At 43.1% G+C, this 26,866-nt stretch overlaps 1 long non-coding RNA gene across 2 annotated transcripts in view; it reads left to right on the top strand.

Annotated features, from left to right (window-relative positions):
- Nucleotides 1–23,186, top strand: part of LOC141276390 (uncharacterized) — a 50,038-nt gene extending 26,852 nt beyond the window's left edge. The window contains exons 1-3 of one of the 2 annotated variants that reach the window (XR_012325887.1): nt 13,207–13,264; nt 20,481–20,669; nt 23,103–23,186. This is a non-coding gene — a long non-coding RNA (uncharacterized lncRNA). Of the gene's footprint in view, nt 1–13,206; nt 13,265–20,480; nt 20,670–23,102 lie in introns of those variants that run through there. The other variant, XR_012325888.1, reaches the window with a different exon arrangement.
- Nucleotides 23,187–26,866: the final 3,680 nt, after the last annotated feature.

The raw sequence follows: 26,866 nt of genomic DNA, 5'->3' as shown, positions 1-26,866 counted from the left end.
TATCTTTCCACGGGTCTGGCTCAGTTATTAGAATCTAATTCCCTCCAAACAAGGATTGGTTGTGTTTCTTTCCACATCCCAGGGCTTAGCCTCTATCTTTTAATGGTATTGGATAAACACCTGGCAGGGAGTTAATGCCCATCTTCTCTGTCCATCTCTAGCACACAATTTTCCTAATGATAAGGCAGCATATAACTATCTCGAATTATAGTTACTTGGTTATATGTCATCTCGTCTAATAGACTGAAGAGTTCTTAGTGCTTTGCAGCAAAAAGACACATATTTGAACCCTTCCCTACCACTTACTGCCCAGGAGACTTGGACATTTTATTGGACTAACAGTATTTACTTCATAGAATTGTTATGAAATTTAAAGGACATGGAAAGTGCCTAACAGTGTTTGACACACCGTGTATACTCAATAAATGTTTTTCTCTATGCCCATGTTCTCATTGATGGAAGGAAACATATCTTGAATTATGTACTTTGCACATAGTAGATATTAAAAAAACAGTGGATGAAAGTATATGAAGCCAAATTAATTCTATAGACAATTAATATGATAGAAATTTAGAGAAAGGCAGTCATTGTGGGAACTACAGTGCTCAGCAGATGCTTCATGCATGAAGGGAGAGCTGAGTGAACACTGAAGGCTACGTGGGATTTCCAATGATCACACGTTAAGAAAAATAACTACCACTTATTGAGCACTTATTTTGTGCCAGGCACTATGCAAACCGTTCTATATGTCTCGTTTAATCTTCACAATAACCCTATCAAATAAGTATTATGATAATTGCTACCATTTTACATAGGTGACATGGTAAATATTTGTTTTGAATTTCAAAGTGCTATTTGCACCTGTGGTCTCTGCTAGCCTATGTGGTCCATCTGTGCAGATTAGAAAAAGGTCCCCTCTATCAGTCAGTGTTCCAACCAGAAAGAGAAGATGGAGGCAAAAGGATTTAATTGAACAGAATTGAATAAAAGGGCCTTTTACAGAGGTGTGGCCAGGGAGAAGGGAACCCACAAGGGTTGATGAGGCACCCAGGGGCTAGCAACAGTGAGGGCCTTTATTACCCACAGGCCTAAAAGAACAAGGGAGGGAATAGCATTGCTAGACCCCAATGAGAGCTAGAGCTGTGTGGGAGAGGCTGCCCAGCAGGACCACAAACACTGTCAGAACCACGGGGGGTCAGGGAGGGAGCATGTGCAAGGGAGGGTGTCTCATCTCCTACTGGTGATTCCAGGTGGCCAAACCCCACTGGCAGCCAGAAGGTAAGAAAGTCTCAGATGCTTTGTGTAGGGGCCACCATGTGGGGCACAGAACAGGGCAGAGAAGATCAATGAATGGGTCTGGCTGGGGAGGAGGAAGTGGAGATTAATCGGCACATAACGCCCTGACCTGACAAATTAGGAAACATTTCCTCTGGGCAGATGCAGCTCCAAGGATAAGTGACTTAGCCACGGTATCCCACTGAGGAACACACCCAGGACTGCGTCCTGTGATGTAGCGAGTGGAGACCAGCCTGGATTTCAGTCCCCACTCACCTCCTAGGCCAGGTGCCTTGGTGTCAGAGTAACCTGTATGCAGCAGGCTTGACTTGGCATGTCTGACTATTAACACAGGAAGCACATAACCCCAAATATAGTTGTGGTAGGAAGCTGATAAAATGGGTCCCCAAGGAAGCCTCACAATAACTGAGCTGTCACTAATAGGTTGAAATACACCTTGATGTCTTGCCTCCGTCTGCTGAAGCTCATTTCCCCTGACAGGACCCTACTGCCTTAGACTTCTCTGGGCCCTGTGTAGCTTCTCAGTTGATGGTCAAGCCTCCTGAGTGCTCCCTGGGACAGGATCCCCTCCTCTTTCCACAGATCAGATCATAGCTCCAAGGACCTGCACTGCATCTGAGCATCAGGGAGGAGTCTCCATCTATCCTTGCTGGTCTTGTACCCAAATCACACAGAGTTGCCCATAATCTTGGAATGAGTTAATGTATCTTTCTTCTGATGTTATAGGACCATTGTTTCAAGGGATTTGAAGAGGGAGGAGGCAAGTTCATACCTACAAAATGATCATTTCTGATAGCCTTAAGTCTTCACTAATCTGCACAAACAAGACAGCCTGGCTTTTCTGGGAGTAACTGCATACTTGCCTGTGTTCCCAGGCTCGCAAGCTCTGTGAAAGGTAGGAGTGTCCCCATCTGTTCACTTTTTCCTCATTGCTTCTGAAAACTCTGCCCTTGGCTGGGCCCCTTGGTATGCAGAACCGTCTGGCTGAATCTCATTCTTTGCCAAAACATATGTTAAATTGGGTAGTTTCACTGTGGGTTATTTGCAAGAATATAGTTTTCTTGAACATTATAATTATACTTATTTAATTATTTATTCAATCCATCATGAACGAGTTCTTGCCATGTCCCAAGTACTGAGGATAATGAAATAAAATCAAGGTCTCCACCCTCAGAAACATACCAAAAATATACCTGGACCCCAGATTTTGAGCTGAGAAGAACTTAGAGTTCTACTAAGTTAGGCCCTTACTTTTTGGCAGCTAAGCTATCTCCACTTTACAAAACACCGGTGGGAGGGTCAGAGAGTTAACAGCTTGCCTTGTCTGAGGCCCCATAGCTGGTTAATGGTAGCAAGGAGGCTAAAATACCACTCTTTCTCTCTTGTCAAGACATCTTGGTTAGCAGGGATGTGCTGAGAAATTCCCATTACCTGGCCAGGAGTTATTAGAGCCTGTCTCACCTTATTCACAAGTGGAACCACAGACTGGCCATTCTTGTTAGATGTTGCATTGGCCTGTAATGCTACTAGACTTAACAGGAAAATCAGAAAATCTCAACTTGGTAGTGACCTCATTTTCAAAGCCAGCCCTAAGACCTACAGGAAAGGTTTCTGGCTTAAGACACAATCCACACACCTCACTCTTTGGGTTAGAGAGGAAATGGCTTTGGCTTACCTGGTAGACCAGGTGCCCCTGTGCTGTTCCCGACTTGGTTTGCTTCTTGGCCAAGGGGATGAACTTCAACACTTCTGGCCTAGAATAAGGTCCTAGGGCTAGAAGATACAGCCTTTGCTGAGAGATGACCAAGGGGACCTGGCCTCCGCACCCAATAGCCACACTCGCCCCTTAAATAAGAACAGAATTTTGATCCACGACTCTGTAGTTATACTGAGTTGCATAGCAGTGCAATTAATGCCGCTTAATGTAAACTGAAAACAGAATTTCTGCAGCTGCCAACTTCCTCCGGCTCAGCCAGTGCTATATGCTGACTTCATTTATAAGCATTATTTTCTTTCTCATTATGTTGATTGCAGAAAGAAAATCAGTCCAAGAAAGAGAAACAGACATCTAACTTCTACTGGCAACACGCAGAATGCAAAATTTAGATTGCAGGTATTGATTTCCATCTAGCATAGCACCAATTGCTCCATAAAATTGAAGCCCTTCTGACATCTCAGTCAATGGTCAATTTGAATACATCAGGCCCATGAGCTCTGCTGGACCCCAGCTAGGAATCTTGTCTGGGTATCACATTGCCTATTTTTTCAGTTCATTCCCTTCTCTCACCCCAGATTCTCTGCTAAATGTCTGATGAAAGCTTCATGAAAATAAATGAACTTTTGGTTTTCTAGTCATGCAGTCACTGCCATGGTTTCATTAGCAAGGGTCTGGCTGCCGCTGTAGGCATTTTCCTACATTCCATCTACTAATCTTGGATGTGTGAGATCCGTGAGTCAGCAACATCTGAATGGAGCATGGTCTGTTGGGCCACATGACAGGCATTGCTGTCTGCAAAAATCTTCAGAGTCCAAAAAAAAGACATTCAATGCTTGACAAATAAGGGTTTCCCCAAACCTCGCTTTATAATAATAGAGAAGATAGAAGTTTTTACATAAGGTTATGGTAAGGGTGAATATGACTTTTGTTCTGAGCCAAACTGCTAACTAGTATGTGTGGTTTAGTGTTGGGAAGGGAATTGCAAAGCTGCAATAGAACACGTGGTAACTGAAGTCAGTACTGTCTCAGAAAATAGATGAGAGCTGACTGGACACCATGTTTAGCTATGAAACACCCCTTCCAGTCAAAATTCCAGATCCAGCTCCTAGGTCTTTTGAACAGTTCTTAGTATATCAGTTTCCCAGAAGCAGCTCACTTTCTGCAGTGATGACACAGACCTAGGGAAGATGATAGAAACTCATCATCAGTCTGACTTCATTCTTCCGTATATTGGCATTACTCTCTGTACCACTTGAAGCCAGTGGGAGCTTCCCCAGCCAAGCAGATCCACTGGGGTGGGAGAGTGCATTGGAAATCAGGCCATCCCTAGAAATAAGACACCACCAATGACTAAACTCTTGGGTGATGCATTTTCCAAAAGTGCTGGAAATCTCTGAAGAGTGCAGCTAGAGAATACTGCTCTTCAACAATCGAATCTTCCACATCTTGCTTCAACTTTCAGGACATATGAAAATGATAATGTCTATTGTTCAGTAGAGAGAAATATGGGAAAATTCCAAAGCAGACTCCAGAAAATAACACACAAAAATGGCCTCCGCCTTATCCCCCAGCCCCCTGTACCCCAGTGGTGTGTCATTAGAGTTGTACAACTTAGAGCCTCAGTACTCAATCACATTCCAACCCTCATCGCCTGGGTCCTCACACCCTTGCAGGGCAGAGCCAAAACAGGCTTGCAGAGCAGCTATGACATCAGGAGATTTGGGCAGGGGAGTCATGGATTTTCTCAATAGTTGTTTCCACATCAAAGGAGGAACTCCCCTGTCCTCATGAATGTGTGTTCTACCAAAGGATTTTACTATACTTACGCAACACCTAAACTGAGGTCCTGCCCCGGGCAAAATAGATACATTTCCTTTTCTGTGCTCTCCCATCTTCTTGTGTATAGTTTTGCTTTTCTTTCCCCACCTGCCCCCCACAGTACATTCTTGTTGAATTTTGTCTGATCTATACCCTCGCACTTCCAAAGACCTTCCCCTCTGCGCTTTCTCCCTAGCCTTCTTCCCTCGGAGAAAATGCACTTTTTCTTAGTTCTGTTTTCTTGTTTCTTGCTCTGTTCAATTCATCTTATTAACTGATTTAAACTAAAGTATTAATGGCTGAAAATGAAAACTAAAGGTGTAATCCAGCCAGACAACGTAAGTGTAAGAGAGTGACAATTTTTATTATTTTAGCTACTGGCATAATCACTCAGAGAGGAAACTCATTATTTGGGGAAAATAATTTATCAAGCTGTTTGGGGTAGAAGATGAGACTCTGAGGGCAACAGTTTCAAAGGGAGCCCAGATTTTAAAAAAAGGTCCTTGAAGTGCTCTGCATGAGAAACTTGTGTTTTATTCCTGAGAGAAAAGGGAGAGATGAGAATAGATGGGTAGAGAAGTGTGGTGGAGGGAAGAAGATGCTACAAGAACCTGTGTTCTTTGTGAGATAAAGAGCTGGTGAGATTTCTACATGGGAAGGGGGCAAAGCACATTTGAAGAATGGGGGTGTCTAATATTTCATTTAAAATCATGATCATGCTCATTATTGCAGTGAAAACTCTTTTTCTCCAAACCTTCATTCACATCCACTAGACACACAAATATATTTTGTGAGTATATTTGTGTACCTGTGTGTAAAGAGAAAAAAAAAAAGAGTTTCACAGTTTCATTGATGAGGTACATGCAAAAGCAAGAACTCACAGACTGAAGTGACCCTGAGAATAAAAATCTGGTTTCCCTACTCCTAGGAATTCACAGAAATCTTTAGGAGGATTTGCCCTTCCAAAGTATGCAGTTATGGGTTTTACCTAATATGATCTAGATCTAAAGGAACAGGCAGGGCAGCTGCTGTAATATTTGTAGTCCAATGAAGTGAAAGGACGTACGGTAGAATTTGTTCATGGGGAAAGGAGGAAGGGAAATGAAGCTTCCCCAGAGGGTGAAACAAGCCTGGAAGGCTTGTTAAGACCACTCCCCTTGGGATAGGAAGGAGGGAAGAGATTTTGGACTCCTGTGGCCTTAAGTGGAAGCTGGGAAGATTCCATGTGATATGGCATGGGACAATCCCTCTTCACTGTGCCCGGATCTGTGAAGATAAGTGCCTTCATGCAGTGTAGATTGGAGAGGAACCTTCTGCCTTGATGGGTGGAATTTTTGAGCAACAAATACTAGAGCCAGTGTGGGGCTAATAGTATGGGCCACGTGACATTTTTTTGGCAAGAGCAGCAACACGGTGGACCAGGTCAGTTAGATCTGGCTGCAGTCATCAGGCGAAGGCACAAAAACAAGGAGTGACAGCATGTGTGACGTTTTTCCAGGTCTCCCCTCCACTCCCATGTCAGCAGTGGCTAGGATCTGGGAGGAGCTGGATTTTTCTGCCATTGACAAGCAGGGTAAGCAGATAACTAATGTGTTCCAGAAAAACATGTTTTCAGGTGTAACCTGGGCAGGGGTGGGGTTGCGGGGGGGAATCTGTTATTATCAGGATATTCTGATGCAAAAGAAAATTTTAGAAACAAGGTAGTCTTTCCCATTATACTCATTAATGAGATAATTTCCTCATGCCGGGTATATGGGTAGATACTGAATAGTCTTCATTTCTAGGCTTTACAACAACCCAAAGAGGTAGATGTTATATATTTTACAGATGAGAAAATAGAGGTTTCAGAAGATTAAAGACTATTTATCTCCAAGTTCAAATGCTAGGATGCTCAAGGGAGGAGAGATGCAGTTTTAATTGGTCTCACTGCCGAGTTGGTTGTCTTCTATGGCAGGAGTCAACAAACTACAGTGGTGGCCCACAATCTATTTATGCCCCATTAGCTAAGAGTGGATTTTATTGTACATTTTGAAAGGAGTATTTCAAAGGAAGAAGTAATATACACGACAGAGAGCATATGTGTCCCACAAGCCTAAAATAATTACTATCTGGACCTTTGCAGAAAAGATTTGCCAATCCCTCTTCTGTGGCATAAACCCACTACTCTTCCTCTGCACCAGGGCAACCCTGAATATGACTGTCGATAAGCATAGGTACCACCTCTGCCTCATGATGAGGAAATGCAGGTATTTCATGTACTTGGTGTTGCTTAAAAATCCTTGTTGGACCATCAAGATGGCTCTCAGCTAGAGCCTTAAAACATCAAAACACAGTTTGTATAAAACACTGAGGAAATGATAGGATTACAAAAGCAGAGGCTTTCTCTAGAGTGTGAACTTATGACCTGGAGACTGAATTACTAAGGGGTCTAGGGATAAGCTTAGAGGTGTAGGACCCCCTGAAATTGTGCACAATTCTCAAACAGGTGATGACTTCTAAAACGTAGCTCATGGAGGTGTGGAAATAGAGACTATTGAAACTGGAAAGGACATTGAGATTAATCCCATAGGCCTAGAGCTATGTCCTTTTCTCTTTGCAGTATATCCTCTTTCTCTAAATGGTTCCCTCTATCCACATTCATGGCTGGCTTTATGATCTAGACACATATTCCAGTGATCTAGAGTCTATAGTCAATGCCCTTCTTCCAAACTCTACTGGAATGTCTCAGCTCCACAAGTGCCAAGAGGAAACTTGTACTCTTTCACTCACACCACATTTTTTTTAGTGTTCCCAGCTATACACACTAGAGAGCAAGACATCACCCTTGCTTTCTCACTCTCCACCATCACTCTTCCCCACCTCCACTTCATCACCAAATCCTTCCTAAATGTCTCCTAGATCTGCCCACTTTCCCTCTGACTCTCTCCATCAGCCTATACCCAGCTACCTCCATCTTTAGTTATCTACTTGGGCTGCCACTGCCACCACCAACCCCTCTCTGGATCATTCTCCTGTTACTTCCAGACTGTCACAGGTTGGGTTTCCTAAAAAGCTGACTTGGGATGGAGACTAGGATGCAAGAAGTTGATTAGGTAGTGTTTCTTGTGGAAAGGAAAGGAGTGAGCTTGGACGGAGGGAGAAGTTGGTGCTGCAGTGAAGTTTCAGCTGAAGCCTCAGCTAACACTGTGGGGACTTCTGAAGATGGGATGACCCTTCAGAGCTGCCCCAAGCTGAGAGCAACAGGCCTCGTCTTTATACCCCTGCACTGATCAGGCTGGAAGGGGTTGGTGGTGAAAAGGACATAACCTTGGTCACCGTGGCTCTGCGGTTCAGGCAATTTCTGAAGGGACTGGACAGCTGAGGACTGCTTGGCAGTACTTTCAGCAGCTGGGGTAACAGATTCTTCATTTTTGAAGGGGAATTTGTGTGGCACAGTGAATGTTTCAATTCTGATTATATCATCCTTTTGTCTAAAACTCCTCAATGACCTTCCAGTGGCTCTTAGGAAACATCCAAACTGTGTAACATGGTCTTCAAAGCTGTGCATGGCCTGACCCTTACTTGACCTTTCCAGCTTCATCTCCATCCTACTCGACTTTGCTCTCTGGGCTCCAGTCACGCTGGCCTGGTTTCAGTCCCTCATATTTATTTTGCTTCCTCCCACCACTGGGCCTTTGCACATGCTATTCACTATCCTGCCCTCCACCTGAGGGCAGTACCCTCCACCTCCACTTTACCTAGTTAAGCCTTTAGATCTCACCTCAACGCCTCTTCCTAACCTCCCTGATGAGGCCGGTCCTCCGTTGTAGACTCTCACAGCACCTGCTCCTCTGTGCAGTAGCACTTGGATCAGTTGCAGTTTTTGCAGTTGTCTGTGTGCTTGTTTCACAGTCGACCATATCTTCCTTTAGAGGGGTCACTCCATGAGGACAAGGCTGTGCCCATTTTTTGCTCAGCATTCAATTCCTAGGGCCTTTTACAGTTCCTGACCCACAGTGAGTGCTCAGAGAATATTGGTTGAATGAAAAGTGCATGAATGCCCTTATTTTGTGGGTCGGGTCACCAAAAACTGAAGAGGTCATATGGACTTGTTCAGAGTTTAATAGCTGCTTGGTGTTAGAGCAGGACATTTAAAGTTATATGTGTATCGCATATTATTTGGAGATTGTGTGGCCTATTCAGAGGCAAGTTTACAGCTAAAAGTTGATTGCTGCTCCTCCCTTCGGCTCTCCTCTTGAACTGGACCATTGCTTCTTCTCTTCCTAGTGTTTGTTTCCCCACATTAGTTGTGGTCTTCACTTACATAGTCAAAAATAATAATAAAAAACCTCAAGTGGATTGATGGATTAAATCCAGTCAGACAGGACTTTAAAAATAATTTAAAACCCTACATGGCACCAAATACTCAGTTGACAAATGCCTTTGCTTTTCACCCAGTTGTTTTCACATGATGAAGCTGTAATCTTTACTCCATCCAGATGTCCCCCACCACCACCCCCAAGTCCAGACTTCATAGTAGAGAGAGTGAGAGAAACAGGCAGAAGAAAGGAGATTGGCCTACATGGTATGTTTCTGGGCTCAAGTTTAGAGAACAGTGATTTGGAATCCTGGGTCATAATTCACCAATCAGGCTACATATGCAAATGAGAACATCCTGACTTGTTCAAAAGAGTTCTGTAAATAATATTATTCATCTCTTAGAAGCAAGCCATATTTTTACTGGACTTTTTACTTCAGACCTGCATTACTAATGAGAATATATATTTTGAAAACTCTGTTATTTATTTCCCTTCTGCTTAATATTTCAATCAAACATACATTTACCATATTAATCACAGAACATGATGGTTTTAAAACCTCAGAAATCATTTTAATTGAATACCTCATGTCTGTTTAATCTAAAGTTAATAAAACCTTTTTTTTTAAACATCATTGTATCCAATTTTAATTTCTTGCTGTAGGACATTCACCCCTCCCTTCCCTGAATTTTTTTTGAGTGTTAGTCTTATAAAAAATTCATATTTTACTTTGAGATCAAAGTTAGATTCCTTTTATGCTAGTGATACTAACCTGTTATTTATTTAATATCAGTGCAATACCCAATAAAATGGAGAATTGTGTCCAATGATAAAAATTTATGATGTATCAACTCAAAGTATATTTTGAAATAAGAAACTCTCAGCTGATACCAGTCATCTTCAGACAGGAAAGTTCTGTTACAAGACCTTTATGTACCTGCATCAGAGGGCGTTCTGGGGGGGGGGGGGTGCGGGGGATAGGGGATTGGACATGACACCAAACGGCATTTCTTTCATTAATTTGGCTAGAAACAGCACAGGTGCAACAATTATGGATTTGGGTATTCAAACAATGGAATTCATTGTTCCACAAATCTGCGGTGTTCCCAATTCTTCCCATTTACTTTTAGAGTTGTGTATTGTTCCTGGTCTAGAGATAATAGGTGATGAATGGCTCTTCAGCTATCCCTTTTATCAGAATTCCCTGGCTCTATGTTCATGTTGTAAAGGGAAGCGAAAGGTGAGTTGAACAAATTTCATCTCAGAAACCTTGGGCATCCATTTCCTTGGGGCTTCACACATTGGGGTTTGATTAGCTGGGTGGGAATTTCTCTTTTAGACTTTGTAGCCAGCGCTGCTTTAACAGAAGGCTTCACTTATAGCTCTTCTTACACAAACAGGCGATTTGCCTGACGAACCATGTGCAAGGTCAATGAACCCATCCTTTGGGAGAATAATATCCAAATATCACTTAACTAGGGTGACCATATAACTCACCTACCAAACTGGGACCCTTTTCAGTATTAAAGAGGAAGCATTACTGAGTCAGAGCAGTAAGTGTAGACCTCAAGCATCCATGGAAAAATAGTGCATCTAGTTGCTTTGTCTATTGTGTATCTGGAGCACCGACCTCCTTCTTCTCCCAGAGGAATTCTCCATGAACACTTCTCTGCAAAAAGGGTTAATTCTTCTTCTATGCCTCATGAACTTGGTCGGACACAAGATTCTTAAAGTCACTCGAATCTATCAGATCATTTTGATTACAGTGGAAAGTTCTGAAACTCCAGGAAATGACCTGATACAAAGTAGATATTAGGTCCACCTTTAAGTCCCCCTGACACAGCCCTATTTGTGACCTCACAGTCCTGGAGACCCACAGCTCCAGAGCCCTGGTGACAAGTCAGTGTGACCAGCTCTCCACGTGGCTGCATGACAGCAGCTCACTGAGGGCTCGGATCATCTTTTACTAGTTTACAATCCTGATGATGCCCATTTTAGGTTGTTTTCTGTTTGACCCTCTGGAATCTGCCTCCAAGGATGCAAGGACCCCAGGGTAGCACATCACAGAAAAGTGTCAAACTGTTTTAATATTTTGATCCTTTCTCCCTGAGAGAGTAACTGTGAGCCAGCTTGAGGAAGAATTCAGGCAATGGAGTGTGGGCCTTCCCCATCACATTGTAGACCATTCTGTTTTTGAAGAGACAAATGTGTGGCAGACAGACTGCTCATGGCTGCCTTTCCTAGAGTTACACAATCTTGGTCTCAGACCCAGAGGTCAAATCATACAGTCTTGAATTTTTTTGAGGGAGACTTTGTTTAGGAATTTTTCTTCCTGAGAGAATCCTTTGTTTGGAAGTGACCAGAAAGGATGAGTTATTGAACAACTCTTCAGTCATGGTCTGATGGGCAGAGAAAAAGCAGTGCTCCTATTACCCACAGACCTTCACGAAGACAAGTGCAATCAGTTGCAGATAATTAAGCTGTTCATAATCCAAATAGTGGAGACAAATTTCCTTAGTCTCAAGCCGTGGGGTGGAGAGAATGTGCTTTCCAAACTAAGCTACGGAAAGAAGGGAGGAGATGAGGAAAACTCTTGGCCAATATTTTACATGATTCTCAACCCAAGGAAACCCCAGGCCATCAAAGGGCTTTCTTCTTATGGTGCAGTTCTATCCTGAGAGAAATAGCAGAAACTTCACAATATTGAACAGGAGATAATTAAATCATTATTTCCCTGCATTAATTCTGAGTGATGAGTGCCAGGGGTGAGTTTCAAGTGTAACACAGGAGGTGATATGGTGCAATGCAGTGGGTGATCTTTTTCAGCTGGTACTTCAAGCAGCAAATAACTCTTTCCATGAAAAGAGACTTAAAATGTGCTTCCCAATACCTCATAGCAGAGAAGACACTGAATAAGGTAGAAAGAAGGCAGGTTAAAAAAAGCTGGGGTTTGAGAGACACAGGGCTAAAGGATCATGCCGCCATTTTATTGACAAGTAGTCAAGCTGTCACTAATCATTTGCAGAGTGTGTTGAAAGAATTTTTCATAGGTGTAAGTTGGTAAAGTTTTAGTTCTTAAAAAGTGGCAAATGCACATAGAAAGACCATTATTTTTTCTGTGACTAATAAGAGACTTGTAAAAAAACAGCCATCTTAATGCTGAAGGTTTGAAACAGTAAGATCTGGGACAGGGAGAAAAGGCTAAAAGATGGTTCCTCTAGTCACGTTTGTTAAAAGTTATCACTAGTTCCTTAATGAACAGGAAGTAGAGATTGTAAATCAGGATCCTTTTTAGTTCATTCCATATAAATATATGACTCAGGACAGTCATTAGGAAGTTTCTTTATCCCCCCACATTTAAGGGTAGTCAGAATACCAAAAAGTCTTGGCAATATTTACATTAATATAGAGTTTACCTTCAAATTCTTCACATATTCGTTGTTAATCTCATCCTTCTGAGAAGGTCATAAAAGGCATCACAATTCCTATGTGGTAGGAAACTAAGGCTGTGGTGGCATAATGCCTTGTCCAACATCTCATGTCTAGTCAGTAGCAGACCCAAGACCAGAGCTGAGGTCTCTTGACTCTCAGACTCCTCTGCACATCATGTCACACCACCTACACTGGGGCAAAGGCAAAGCTTCCCCTCTCATTTCTCCCACTGGAAGAAAGAGGCATGCAAAGCTATGATTAGTGTTAGGGAAAGTAGGCGAATTGAATGGCATTTACTGGTAGGCAAGTTAACTGAGCTTATGAGAAGACCATCTGAGTCACATGGCATGTTGCTTAGTGAGATTGCAGAGCATTCTAGAAAAAAAAAAAAAAGCCAAATTGGCACAAAAAGTTTACTCAGAGGACTAGCAGAGCATATTTTCAGATAAACACCAGCAATGAGTGGTGACAATGAGGAGGAGTAATGTGGGGCAGCACAGAAAAGACTGGAATATGCTTGAGAAAATCTCGATTTTATTGTGACTACATCACTTTTACGAGGTCCAAGATCTTGAGCAGAGCATTTAATCTCTCTGTACCTCAGTTTCCTTATATGTTAACCTGCTATCCTCCTCACAGGGTTCTGTCAGAATCCAATGAGATAATGAACATGATTTTCACAATTCTGAAGTGCTAGATAAAGGTAAGAAATTATAGAGCATTACATATAGTAGTTACTTAACAAACATTTGTTGAACTAAAAAGGCTATTTCAACTGGAATTGATTATCACTGTGCATGGTGATTCCTAAGATTGTGTGCCAATAATTACTGCTTTAATGGAAATGGCTAAGTGAATTAACCTGCTGCCAGAATTATGGATCCAATAACATTTTAGAAAATTGTTTTTATTCTTCAGCGCTGAAATATCTGGGTATGGAATGCAGTAACAAACATGCAAATTTTGGCCAACAGCCTGGGTGTTTTTGCTACTTGATAAAATTGGAATGCTTGAATACAGTTTTACATTTGAAAGGCACATTACAAAAATCTACCAAGACAAGTTAAGCATGTGTCTCTGGCAGAGAAATTAAACAAATGTAGAGAGTGAGAAACATCAATGCAATGCTAGCTATTTTAGTGCTCTATTATCACCCACAGAGATTCTTAATACAGTACAAAAATTTCATGATTATAAATTCCAGTTATATGGCCTACCTTTTAGGCTCTCAGGGTTGGCGTTGCTAAGAACAGATTAATCTGAATTTTAAAAAAGTTACTAACCAGTCATAATAAACCTCCATTTCATATGTGTATGTATGTACATATATGCATATATATGTATATTACATACATATGTGTTAATAAGAAGCAACTACTATAATAAAGAACAATATTGCTCTTCATGTAATCCTGTAATTTCACCAATAGTTAACTATCCAGAGAACATCTTGTCTGTAAATGGCTTTCTGTGGGTCTTGAGTTGTTTTGCTTTTAACCCCTGTGCAGTCCTTTTCTACTTTGCTCTATTGCTTTGTGAAGAAAAAATGAGGCATCACCAGCTGTTGTTGCCTACTTAAACTAATATTAGGGCCAAATCTCTGGTTTCTTGAAAACTTTCTTGCGTCCATCATCCTCTAGGTATCTCTGCCCATAAAACATACCAAATACTTTTAAGGACAAGTTGACCCTGACCTAGGGCACTTGTGTGTTTGAGGAGATTGTTTAGTTTTTCCAGGGGCATGGCCAGTGTGTTTTATAATCTAGAAGTGCCTCTCCATCACGCAGCCTGGGTTGGGTTGTTGCAGTCTATCTGGAGGCAAGGTTTTCCGACTGTGAATTGTTCCTGTGTAAATGGATTCGGCCATTTGGGCTGCACTCACAGTAGTGCTTCCTCTCTCTAAGCCTTGAGAGATTCCTTTATCCTGGGCTTTCAGATACCAGTTAGCACACAAAATGAGAACAATAAAGGCAATTTTGTGAATTTTAAAAATTGGAATAAAATATATGTAACATGAATTTCACCATTTTAACAATTTTAAGTGTATAGTTCAATAACATTAAGTACACTCAAATTGTTGTGCAATCATTACCACCATCCATTTCCAGAACTTCTTCATCTTCTCCAACTGAAAGTCCATAGCCATTAAATAATAACTCCCCAACCCCCAGACCCTGGAATCCATCATTCTACTTTCTGTCTGTATGAACTTGACTACTCTAGGCATCTCATGTAAATAGAATGAAATAGTATTTGTCCTTTTGTGACTGACTTATTTCACTTAGTACAGTATCCACCAGGTTCATCCATGTTGTAGCATGTGTCAGAATTTTCTTCCTCTTTAAGGCCAAACAATATACCATTATACGGACATACCGCATTTTATTTGTCCATTCCATCAGCAGACATTTGGATTACTTCCACTTTTTGGTACCATTCGTAAATGATGCTGCTATAAACATGGGTGTGGCAACTTAGTGAGTCTTTATAAAGTTAAATGTGTTTAAAGATCTGTCCTTCCAATTCTTTCCTCGGTGTTCATCTGTCTTTTTGATGAAATGATGGTGATAACAGTTTCTTTTTCCTTACTTGGTAAAGTGTTGACAACTCTAAGCCAATCTTCTTTAAAAAAATTTAAGTCTGGAAAACATAGAAATTCTTCTCAAATGTTGTAGAGCATCAGAATCACCTGGAAAGTTTTGGAAACTATAGTTCTCAGGAGCCTGCACTAAACTGATTGAAACCCAGTCTACAGAGGTGAACTCAGGCACTGATATTATTTGAAAGCTTCCAAAAATTATTCTAATTTATGACTACGTTGAGGAATTCCTTATGGCTTTCCAGAACTATGTGTCAAGCCAGATATATCATTTTGGTCAGTGGCTACCCCTCCGCCACCACCAAACCTATCATGGGGTGAAATCTACCAAATATTAAGCATGTCCAGGACAAGGAGATTCTGAGCTAGGACTGAGGCTATGTAAAGATTAAATTCCACCGTGCAGTTTTTATTTCCAAATCCAAGTTGAAGTTTGTGTGGTTCCCCCACAGCTGCTTGCACCTGTTCTATAGGGAAAGGAAAGAATCAGTTTCCATGACTTCTCTCCTTCTTCCCACCTCCTCAGAGTTCTTGAACTTGGCCACATCATGCTTCCAAAACTACATTCGACCCAAAGTGTACAATATCCAGCCTCCTTGATTTTGCTATTTTCTGAAACTAGCCCAGTTTGAGAGGGGTTTGCTTTCACTTACATATTTATTGATTTTCTTTTTCACAACTAAGTATCTACAGAATCTACCGCATGTCCAAAGGGGCAATAAATCACATAGAGAAGCATGTCAAAAATGATGAAGAAAGTTGTGTACCACAAGAATCTTTTGAGTGCCCTCCATGGGATGAAGACACCATCCATGAGGTGAACACACCATCCACAGGGTGAACACATCCACACTGACTCTTCACCTTCACTGCCTCCTAAATACTAAACATCAGTTGTTGGCATGTGATTAGTGAGAAAGCTCTGAGTTGTGATGTTTTGAGAAAAGCAGTACGTTCCTCATTATCCACAAATCCATGGGTATGAGAGTGTGAGCTCGAGTATTAGCATTTCCACATCCATCTCCCATCCTCTCTGCAACCTCCAGCAAGGCAGCTTGCCTTATTAGTAACGTTTTTGGGATTAACAGCTTTGCTATTGTGTTAGCGTCTCTGTCATTACCCAGGGAGGGAAACTGGCAAGTGCTAAACCAGTTACTAACAGACTTAAAACAGCACCTGGGGTGGAATTCTCACACAGCAACCCACCTCAGAGCCAAAATTTCACCAGCTACAAGCAAGGTGTGTGCACCTTTAATAAAATGGGTTTTATAATTAGGGTAGGGAAATTTTTAAATGTGCTAAAACTCTCATATCGAATTAAAAAGAAACGCCATTCAGATATTTACCAAGTAATGGAATCCCATTTCCATCTGTGCTGGGTTCTTTTCAACACCTCTTCCCTTAGAAGTGCCAAAAGGAGAAAAATTTTAGGCTTGCAGCGTGAATTGTAGGAGAGCCAGCCTGGAGTGCTGTATTGGGAGGGGCTAGACCTTGAAAATGGCTGGAATTATTAAAAGTGTCTGGCAGGTACAAAGAGGACCTATGGGCTTAAGGGGTTGTAAGGCTGACACGCAGTGAGCTGGCTTTCTGCAACCATGATGCTGGCAGAAATCTCTGGCCGGCGCAGAGCCCAGTGGAGGAAGCCCAAGAGTAGAAGCTGGGCCAGGTGTGTTTGCACCTCAAGGCCTTTCTGATGGATACCACCATTCTGGTGTCAGCCCCGTCCCTGGGTCACTTTCTCCTAAACCACTTTAGACTGAAATTGCAAGCAAGAGACACAGGTGCTAGAGAGAAACTCTCCCACTATTCTGGGCATACACCCAGATTTCCCATCTTGGTTATCACATGGCTCTGCTCTGGAGTTGCAAAGAATAGAATAATAAGCATTTCCCACTGATAGTCTTCCTCACCCCTCAGTGGTAACCAGTTCTGTGTCACAGAAGTGGAAACTGAGAGTCTAAAAAAAAAAGTTCCCTGAACCATTCTGAGACTAAACTCAAGAATCAAGCAAAGAATTTGCCCTTCATTACTAATTGAAGGTTCCAGTTTCAAATTAGTCTGCCTTCAGCCAAGGTTCTCAGGCCCCTCCCAGCCATCGATGGAATGAATGCCAACTGCATGTTGTGACTTCTCATGGTGACGTGGACCTCCCTGCCCCCAGTTTCTTTCACCACTTTCTCCATGGAGCAACATACCCTCCTATTGTTAGAATGAGGTTTACCTCCAACATCCCCAAGTTCAACACCGTAAGGGAACCCCATGACTTAGCCTCAAACACCTGTGCCAGTGAACCTGTAATGATGCTGGAGCCATGGTGGTCAGAATGGCGAGAAAAAAGCTGTTCCAGAGGAAGAGAGAAGGGCCAGGCTGGGGACTTGGGAAGCGAACTTTATTCACATCATAATTTTGCCAGAGGCAGGTCCTATTTCTAGTTTCTAGAGCAGGTGACAAAACTTTGTGAACCAGCGATTTCAACACGCGGTCTGACAGGATTTTCCTGATTTGTGAGCTTTCTAATCTAAAAAGTCTTGCAAAGCAATAATAACCCAACCCACCAAGTGACAGATTCAACAAATCACTTTGGTGAAGGGAATAAAAATGTATGAAACGAGGGCTGAACTACAAAGTCTAGGACATTCCATTGCACTTTGGAACCCAGAAGGTATGTCCAGGTATGGGAGGCTTCAGAGTCTATTCAGTTCACAGACAGACTTGAAGGCAGCTTGCCTCGTGGATACACTAGCTCTCGCTCTTTCCACTCTCCCCATCTCTTTTCTGGCAGTGCTTTCCCTTGGGGAAGGGCAAGAGATGGGTAGATGTGGGTCAAATTCACTGTAGCCCCTTTGGTTCTTGACACAGTGCTCTCCCAGGAGTAATTGCATTCACACTCCCAGCTTTAATTGGCCTCGTTAGTAGGTCCATCTCTGAGCCTCAGAAAGTCATGCTTTACCTATTCTCCCTGCAGTGTAACTATGTGAGAAAATATACATTGATGTCTGTCTAGAAAAGAGGGCTGGTTAGAACTGTGAGGTAGACCCAAGGGAACCTGGTACCTTCAGACAGAGATCCTGCAGTCAGGAGGCAGTCTGGGCCTTCCCTGGCTGTGTTGCCAAGAGCCTCAGCAGGACTGAAGACTGCTAGTGGGTGTCAGCTGGTCTAAATACCTCTGTGATTCTGAGTTATTAGGCATTGCCATGGAGGAAGCGTCAGCCTTATAAAGGGCCAGAAGGTAAATATTTTAGGTTCTGTGGGCCTTACGGTCTCTACTGTGACTACTCAACTCTGCCACTATGGGGCAGAAACACCATAGCATCCATAAATGAACAGGCACGATCATGTTACAAGAAAACTTTATTTACAAAAACAGACAGTGGGATGGATCTGGTCCCTGAGCTATAGTTTGTTAACCTCTGCCTTTGAAGTTGTTGTCATATAATCTTTGGTTAATTGAGTTCTACAGAAGCATATATGTGCTGTTACTTTCACATTATATATGTATTTGCATTGTGTATTTGTCTATTGGACTCCTTGGTACACATTTAATTCCTCGAGAATTCTGTAAAATAAACTATCACACACACACACACACACTCTCTCTCTCTCTCTCTCTCTCTCTCTCTCTCTCTCTCTCTCTCTCTCTCTCTTATTTTTTCCTCACAGTCTCTGCTCTTTCCTAGTCTTTGCCAGCTGCTAGGAGACCTTGGGAGCAGGGTCCATCACCCCACGCACAACGTGTATTCATTCATGCCCCTATTAAAAAGGTACCTACTCCAAGAGCTTTCAAAATTTTTAAACTATGACCCATCATAAGAAATACATAAATGTATTTTATATCATGGCCCTGTATGTACATATGATATACACATGAGAGAGAGAGAGAGAGAGAGAGAGAGATTACAAAACAATGTGGATCCTTACTATGTGTGCTGTAGTCTTTTCTTTCTATCATATTCTATTCTGTTTCATTGATTTAATGGTGACTGTAACCACGCCATTTATGTCCTGACCCACTGCTAGGTAGATTCCTTCAGTTGGAAAACAGTGACCTGCCCTTAGAGTCACACACCCAGTCCCTCCTCAGCACTCACCTACCATGCTCGAGAAGAGAAACAACTTCAGCAAGTCCTTCTGGGGCCGGGAGCCCTAGACAAGTAATGGTCTCAGCCTCCCTAGCTTCACCTTTATAATCTTTGAATATAGATCTCTTCAAAGTAAAGTCCACCTAGTTTGCATGCTCAGAATTCAGTTTCAGAGGGAAGACAGCTTCAGCAGATCAAAAACGTTACTAAATCACAGGAGGCATGAAAGGAGAAGCAGCGAAGTTGAAGCAGCCTCCTCCTTCCTCCCCATGCACTGTCCCTCTTCTCCTCCCGCCTCCTCTCTCCCTCCTTCCCCCACCCCCGCTGCTCCCCGCCTCTCTCCCCTCCCAAACGGTACCCAAGGTGTGAAATGTGTTTGGTGAGTAGCGGTGTGTATGTTTTCCCGCGTGTGCCCTAGAATCCCCTCAGGTAGATGCGGGCACACTTTAACACTGGCCTTGGCGGGCTCACACACACAGCCGCATCCCAGACACCTCAGACCACAGGGTCTGAGGGCATGTGAGGGTGAAGGTGACGCTGCTCTCCACACCCGCCGGGAGGGAGGGCCTGGCTCTGGTCCCACCAGGGCTTCCACATTCCCACTCCTGTAGGGCTGGAGGCAAGAATGATAAGGGCAAAGGACTGAGAGTTCCAGTCAGAGCCCTGAACCCTCCAAGAAGCTGCTCATTCTTCCAGAGGGTTGTATTTCTCCATCTTCCTGGAAAATCATCATCTCACTCCCCTATCCTCCAGGAGCAGGCCTCCCTGGGCAGCCCTTCATCTTCCACCCAGGAAAAGAAAATGTTTTGACTCTGGGAGAAGAGGGTAGAGAAGGCAGGGACTCCCCTTGGGCTCCCTGTGACGTCCAGGCCGGGAGGAAGGAAGCTGGTGGGCAGGATGGGTGTCCGTGGAGCATAGCCACAGACACACAGGTTATACTAAAAAATTATTCATTGTTTCTCTGGAATCCCAATTCCACTGGGTGTCCTTTATTTTAAGATTTTGCTGAATCTGACATCCCTGTTCTGATGTGCGCAAGGAGAATGGTGGAGGTGGGGCAGGTTTACACCTTGCAGAACAAAGCTGCTGCGTTCCTTTGGGGGCTGGGATGGCATGAACACTGGAGCCATTTCTAAAGGGCTTTGAAGAAATTTCTTGGCAGCATCAACAACCTTGCTGTTGCATCTTACTTGGAGAGACAGTCAGAGCCAAGGAATAAATATCATTTGTTTCCCCATCAGATACGCTTTCCTGAGTAACCAGTGCACTGGGGCTAAAGGTGGAAACTAGGACCGTTCCAGGCAAGCCTGGCTGCATGAGCACTCTAGCCACCAAACGCAGTGTGTCATGGCCTGCTATCTTCTGAGCTATCAACTCCTTTAAGACACGAATCTCTGAATAATTCTTTGTTGAACTGGATTGAAAAGCACGTAAGTCCCTCCCCTTCCCCACCATGTCTTGGTCTGGGTTTGTGGGTAGACAGACGTTAATCTGCCCAGATGCAACTGGGTTCTAAGCCCATCTTCCTTCACCCGGGAGGAAGTTTGATGGCTTCTGTATCCGGAAACCAATTTCTGAAACAAACAAATGCCTCTGAAGAACTGATCATTCTAAATGCATTTTAAAGCAGCATAGCTCTCCATGAGGGCTAAATTATGTCAACTAACTGGTGGTTCTGAGGACAGAAATACACACCCAAACACCAATAGGCAGGTGCATTAAGCCAAACAACTTGTCTTCTGAAGGATCAGATGAGGAACCAGCTTAAGTCAGTGAAAAAATACTTCTTGTTGGACCCCCTCCTTTGGCCCCGATCCCCAGTCATTTCATTGAATGTATCTGATTCTAACACCCCAAACTGCTTGTTTTGTCTCCATAAGCTTAGGGTATTTAGGACCCAGTCTCCATACAGCTGTCCTCTCTGGTAGGGATTTTGAGGAGAAAGTCATCACTGCTCTTTTGTTTTCATCACACTCCATCGCCCTCTGCAGTGGGGACCCCTCCCATGCTGTGGGGCTGACCAGGCTCTTAACGCGATGAGATCCCAATAGACTAGTGCCTGCTTCCCTTGTACACACATGGCCTCTTTTCAGTACTCAGACCACATTTCCTTAAGGTTCTCTAAAACCTAGAGGGCCTTGTCATCAGGTACCCAATGGAGTGGGAGAATTTGCCTTTTCTTAATGTTGGTTTGTTAAGATTAACATCCTTTAAGTTCAGTTGGACCACGTTATTGAGCCCGTTTCATCTTGGAGGAATAAGTTGTTGTAAGGAGGATAAAGTTGCTAAGTTTCAAGGTGAAACCCTGAGGGAGGCTGAAGAGAGAGACACCAGGAATGCTGATAAAGGCTGTAATTTAAAAGATATATCCTTACTCCCAGATTTATTCAGGTGTTTTAGGCTTTAAAGATGTTAGAGTCCATGGTGGAAAATCGTGTGCTTTGAAGAAGCCTGAATTTTATAATAATTCCATCATTGTTTTCCCCTGGTATAATTCAACTTTTTAAGTAACGTCAGAAGGCACCAGTTATATCATACGTTCAGGGTGGTATTAGCAGCTCTTCATGGCTGAAAAACAAGCCTTTTTTTAGCTAGCCAGAGTTCATTCTATTGAAAATGAGTCTACACTCATCTCCTTGAAGGTTTCCATGGTGATCTTAAAAATCAGAATTAGAAATGCCAGAGATTAACTAACTAATGTATAAGAGGGAAGGGAGGGGAGAGGGAAAGCCAGACTCAGTGATGGCCAGAGGGGGCAAAGAACACCCCTGGGCCAGCTTGGGCCTGAGGACAATCTCACACCTCCTACACAGTCAGAGCCAATACGGGTGGGGGTGGGGATTATTGTTATTGTTGTTGTTTGATCTTGTTTTCTTAATGAATTCATTGCTAACATCGAAGGAGCATATCTTTTTACATAAAAATCCACATTTTTGACTTGTTTCTTTTGAAAATGCAAAAGATCCATTAACCCCATTCCACACGACGACAATATTTTGGCCCTGAGTAGAGGCTGCTTCTTTTAAATAGAGAATTTAAAGAGCTGCTTTTGCTGTACACTGTCTGAAGCTATTTGTGGCCCACAGTATCAGGCTTGCCTGAATCCCTTCCACTCTGTATTATTTCTTAATGTCAGATCCAAATACCAGCTGCCAGTTATCACCATGCTTGAGCTGGTGGTTTTCTTATACTAGGAAGCTTTAGTCATTTCTGTTCCCTGCCTGGTATCTGTGAGCATTTAAGCTTTCCATCCTTAGTGCAGGGTGATTAGATTTTTTCCCAAATATCTGGCTCAGGTATGCCTGAAATCCTGCCACAGTGACGCATCACGTTTGGTTAGCTAGTTCCCCATGTGATCCTCCATTAAAATCACCGGGAACACTTCTGAGAAGGGGAATGTAGTATCAGTTCCCTAACAGTTCATTAGTAAGGATTTAATCAGATCACTCTGCCTACTTCTATCCAGAAAGAAGCATCTCTCCCATGAGGAATGGGATTGGATGGCAGTGTACCAGGCAGGATTTCCAGAACAGCCCAGGGAATGATCCTGCATCTGTTTTTAAGGAACATGTCTCCACGTAAATGCTGCAGGCGACAGACCTGGAGCACAGGGTGGAGTCAGTACCACTTGTAGCACGGGAGGTGTAAAAGTGCTAGCTTTGGGGGACCCCAAAGAAAAATAGACCTCTTCCTTGCAATATTCAGAACAGATAAGAGGTAGGCACAGAGAATGGACCCATACAGATCCAAACATCAGCTTTTCACTGATTCAGGGTGGGTTACAGAATATGGCTTTGGTGGAGGCTAAATGGGCTTTGTAACACACTGCTGAATTGAATCTGACCTCCTCTCCTCAATTACAGGTCTCACCTCCAGGGGCAGACCCCTTACTCATGGCCCTGCACAGACAGATGCATCCTTCTGCAGACGGGTGAGTCCAGAGAAAGGAAAAGAGGGCCCTGAGCCATGTATGCCCACTTTTTCTTCCCAACTCACAGTCAATTAACCATTCCACTGGGAGCAGGGTCAGGAGTGGTCAGTAATGAGGGGTGAGAGGAAAACCACAGGGGTGAGTCTTTCTGGAATCCCACTCATGGATTTACTAGACTGGGGAATAAGTGTTCCCTCCAACAATAATCTGCAGGCTGACTCGTGCTGGGCCTACAGAAATACAGTCTTTTCCATCTGAACAGATGGAAGCATTTCCTCTTGGCAAGTGGAAGCCCAGAGCTCTGGCCCAAATAGGGTTCTAGAAGAGGGAGAGCAGGCACGTGGAGCCGAGGGATTAAGAAATTGCAGATAGACAGGGCCGGCTAGGGGAACAAATTGAACATGCAATATCTCAATGGGGACAATAAGAAGGATCCAGAGGGTTCTGGAAGAAAAGGAGGAGCAGGAGCCTTTCACTTGAGTTACTTGAAAAAACTTCTTGTTGGGAAACTGCAGTATCTCCTCCGAGGCGCCATTAAGAGGATTTGGACAGTATTTGTTTCTGTTACCCGTAATTGGCGTAGCACTCTATTTTATACCTAGTAGGCACTCACTAAAATGTTCAGTAGATTGAATTAAAGAGAATCGTCTGAAGATTACCACAGTTAGGAGAGGTGTACCAAAAAAATAATAATCCACTGGCTTAACCCTCTAAGGGATGCTTGCATTTTAAAAGAGGACTTTGTATATCAAGTTAATCTGCAAGTGATGGAATGTACAGAACATGTTTGGACCAGAAGCTCTTGCGGGAGGCTCTGATTTCTCCACAACATGCAGACTCCTCCCCAACAGTCCAAGGTTAGCAATTTAGTACTGCAATTAGTCAAGTCCCTACCACAGTCTGAATTTTATGGTTTCTTCTAGGGAATACCAGTCTTTCTCTTGTTTTTGCCATTGGTCTGAATATAAACATCTCTAGTTCTCATTAGCAGTTAGAAATACATATTTATGACAGTGGTTTCCACCTGAAGGATTTATTAGAAAATTTAATGTTTGCTATAGTGATAGAGACAAAAAGTAGAGCCCACTGCCACCCAAAAGTCCAAATCTCCTTACATAAATTATGGAACCCATAATAACTACTTTATATGGCTATTGTAAAGCCAATGGAATGTGATGCAGTAAGGATGGATTTCATATTTATTTTGCTTTTTGTATCAAGTGGGTGGAGAGCTGCTGATGTCAGGAAAGTCCCTAATTGAGAATCATAGTGCAGGGGTTCTGATAAATGACAACTGTCTCACCAGGACCAGTGACCACACGGGTTCCCACTTCATGGCCAGGGTCACTGGGGAGACATTTCTCATTGGATCAGCTTATCGTAAATATTAGGTTTCAGCCTTTGAGTGTATATTGCTGGTTTTCAGTTACTTGTAGCTTTAGAACATCTGCTTTTTCATGGCAAAAAAAAAAAGTAATGAAGACATGGAAAGAAGAAAGAAAGAAATCTCTTAAGGAAGTGTTTAAAAGCTGAGCTGATAGATTTGGCAATTCTCATTTGTGGCAGGAATAACAGGAATCATGGGGCAGTGTGACTTTGATATTAAAGAATATACGCTTTAATATTATTAAATACATCATAGCAGATTTTATAGCAAACTTCATAATAAAGTTAGATCTTTCAGTACCAAAAAGGCACACACATTGCTTTAATGGTGTCTACATGTTGTGGGTTGTAACGGCCTGTTATGACATCATCTGTTAGGAATTTCCTGTGAATGCTTGGGGAGGGGGCTTCAAACAAGCTCCTTCTAATAAGATGCCACGGAGTGTAACTATATCTAATGACAATTGGTCAATTATGAATAAAGCATTTTCAAAGAGAACCGTTGGCTTTAAGCTCTATTAAAGCGTTAATGGGGCTTAGCAAGAAGTCTCCATTTCTTGCCTGCTGTTCTCTCATCTGAAAAGCTGCGCTCCTATGTGACTCTGCCCAGCTCCCCGGCTCTGCTCAGTTCAGAAGGCAACTGGGGATCATTTGGGCTGCAGACAAGCTTTTCTTGACAACAGAACCAACTTTGAGGTTGATGCTTGAGGCCTAGTGCAATTGAGATGGGCTGTAAGATTTTAAGCTCCTTCCTGCCTGATCCACTTGTTTGTCTCTGCTTTTGCATTCCGTGGGAAACATCTGATAGAAATGGAATCCACTGATCTGACTTTCTGAAAAGAAAAATTACTTGGCTGGTGACAGACAAGTTGGCTGCCTTCAGGAAAAGTATTTTCTCTAATTCTGGAGATGGTGTGGGGTCTCAAACCTGCTGCCATTGGGTATAAGCCAACCCACAGATTTGTTCCGTTCGACAGGTGCTGTGCTTAAAAGACATGAATTTGAGTGCCTTTAGGTGGGGCATGCCCTCTCTGGTTTAAAGCGATCGTCACAGTTCCCTACTGCTATAGATCTAGCACATCCCATATTACCTGCCACCTGCCAGGCCTTTAAAAGATTGAGAATCGTGAGCCCTGGTGGCACACAGTTTGTGGTTCTTTTCTGCTCCCTGCACCCTCAGTTTGACTTGGTGTCTCTCACTGACACCTCCCACAGCTGGGCCTGTTCTTCACAAAGAGTTTCTGGTGAAACCAGAGTCATAAAGACTGGCTTAAGAGCAAAGTCCAAGGAATCCCAGAATCTAAGACTTTGCAAAAAAACTTAAAGATTTGGTATACTCCAACCCCAGCTGGGCAACCTGAGACACAGAGAGGGGAAATGCCTTGGTAAGGTCAGCCCCAGATGGGAGAGAGCAGAGACTGAAAGTTGGTCTTTTCACTTCCCATCCTGACGTGCTGCACCCACCACTCGACACAGCTGGCCTGAATGACGTCTCCTTTATAGGGTCCTTCCCCACATTCCCAGAAAGTGTGTCTTTTCCAAAGTCACCATCCACACACACAGGATGGCACCAGCTGTGCAGCCAAACCCCTCCTACACTGCACTAGTGTGTCTGTGAAATGAAAGTCAAGGACCGTGTGTTCACAAAAGCCTCCTAAGTCTCAAAGAGAAGTGCTTCTCCACCGATGCCAGAGAACTTGGGATGGGAGACAGATGATGGTTTAAAACAAATCCTAGGAGTCAATTTTGCAGACAGCTCAGGTCATTTGAGTCCCAGGCCCTTCTTTGTGTAGAGTACAGTGAAACTTTCCTTCAGAGCTGGCCTTGAGAGTAAGCAGAATGGTGTGGACTCTTTAAGGTACTTTGAGTCACCTCAGGAAGGCTTCCTTCAGCCAGAGATCACCTTGTAGCTAAACCCTCCCATCTTGATCAAGAAGTATCTGAAATTCAACCATTAATTCATTCATATGGACAAATATTGCCCCCCTTTAAGCACTGTGCTTTGTGAAGAGATTCCTGGAAGAGGAGAGCTTCTAGATTGGCTGGTTTGATGAGCTTTCCTCGTGACTGGAAGGGACTGGGGGCAGGGAGAGCCCTGAGCATTAGTGAGAGTTGGGAAAGCAGGTGAAGGAAGTACTGGCGGAGAGACATTGGCTAATAGCAGTGACAGTGAAGGAATCACCAAAGGAGATATCCTAAAGAAACTGGTGGCATCATCTAACCCCAGGGGCATCTGTGGGCAAGACTGATGGTCAGGGCCACTGAACCTTCCCTATCAGCGGTTGGCCATGGCCTCTAGCTCAATACCCT

This window comes from Tursiops truncatus, chromosome 14 (assembly GCF_011762595.2).
Source record: "Tursiops truncatus isolate mTurTru1 chromosome 14, mTurTru1.mat.Y, whole genome shotgun sequence".
Taxonomy (NCBI): Eukaryota; Metazoa; Chordata; class Mammalia; order Artiodactyla; family Delphinidae; genus Tursiops; species Tursiops truncatus.
This window is presented reverse-complemented; position numbering and strand designations above follow the sequence as displayed.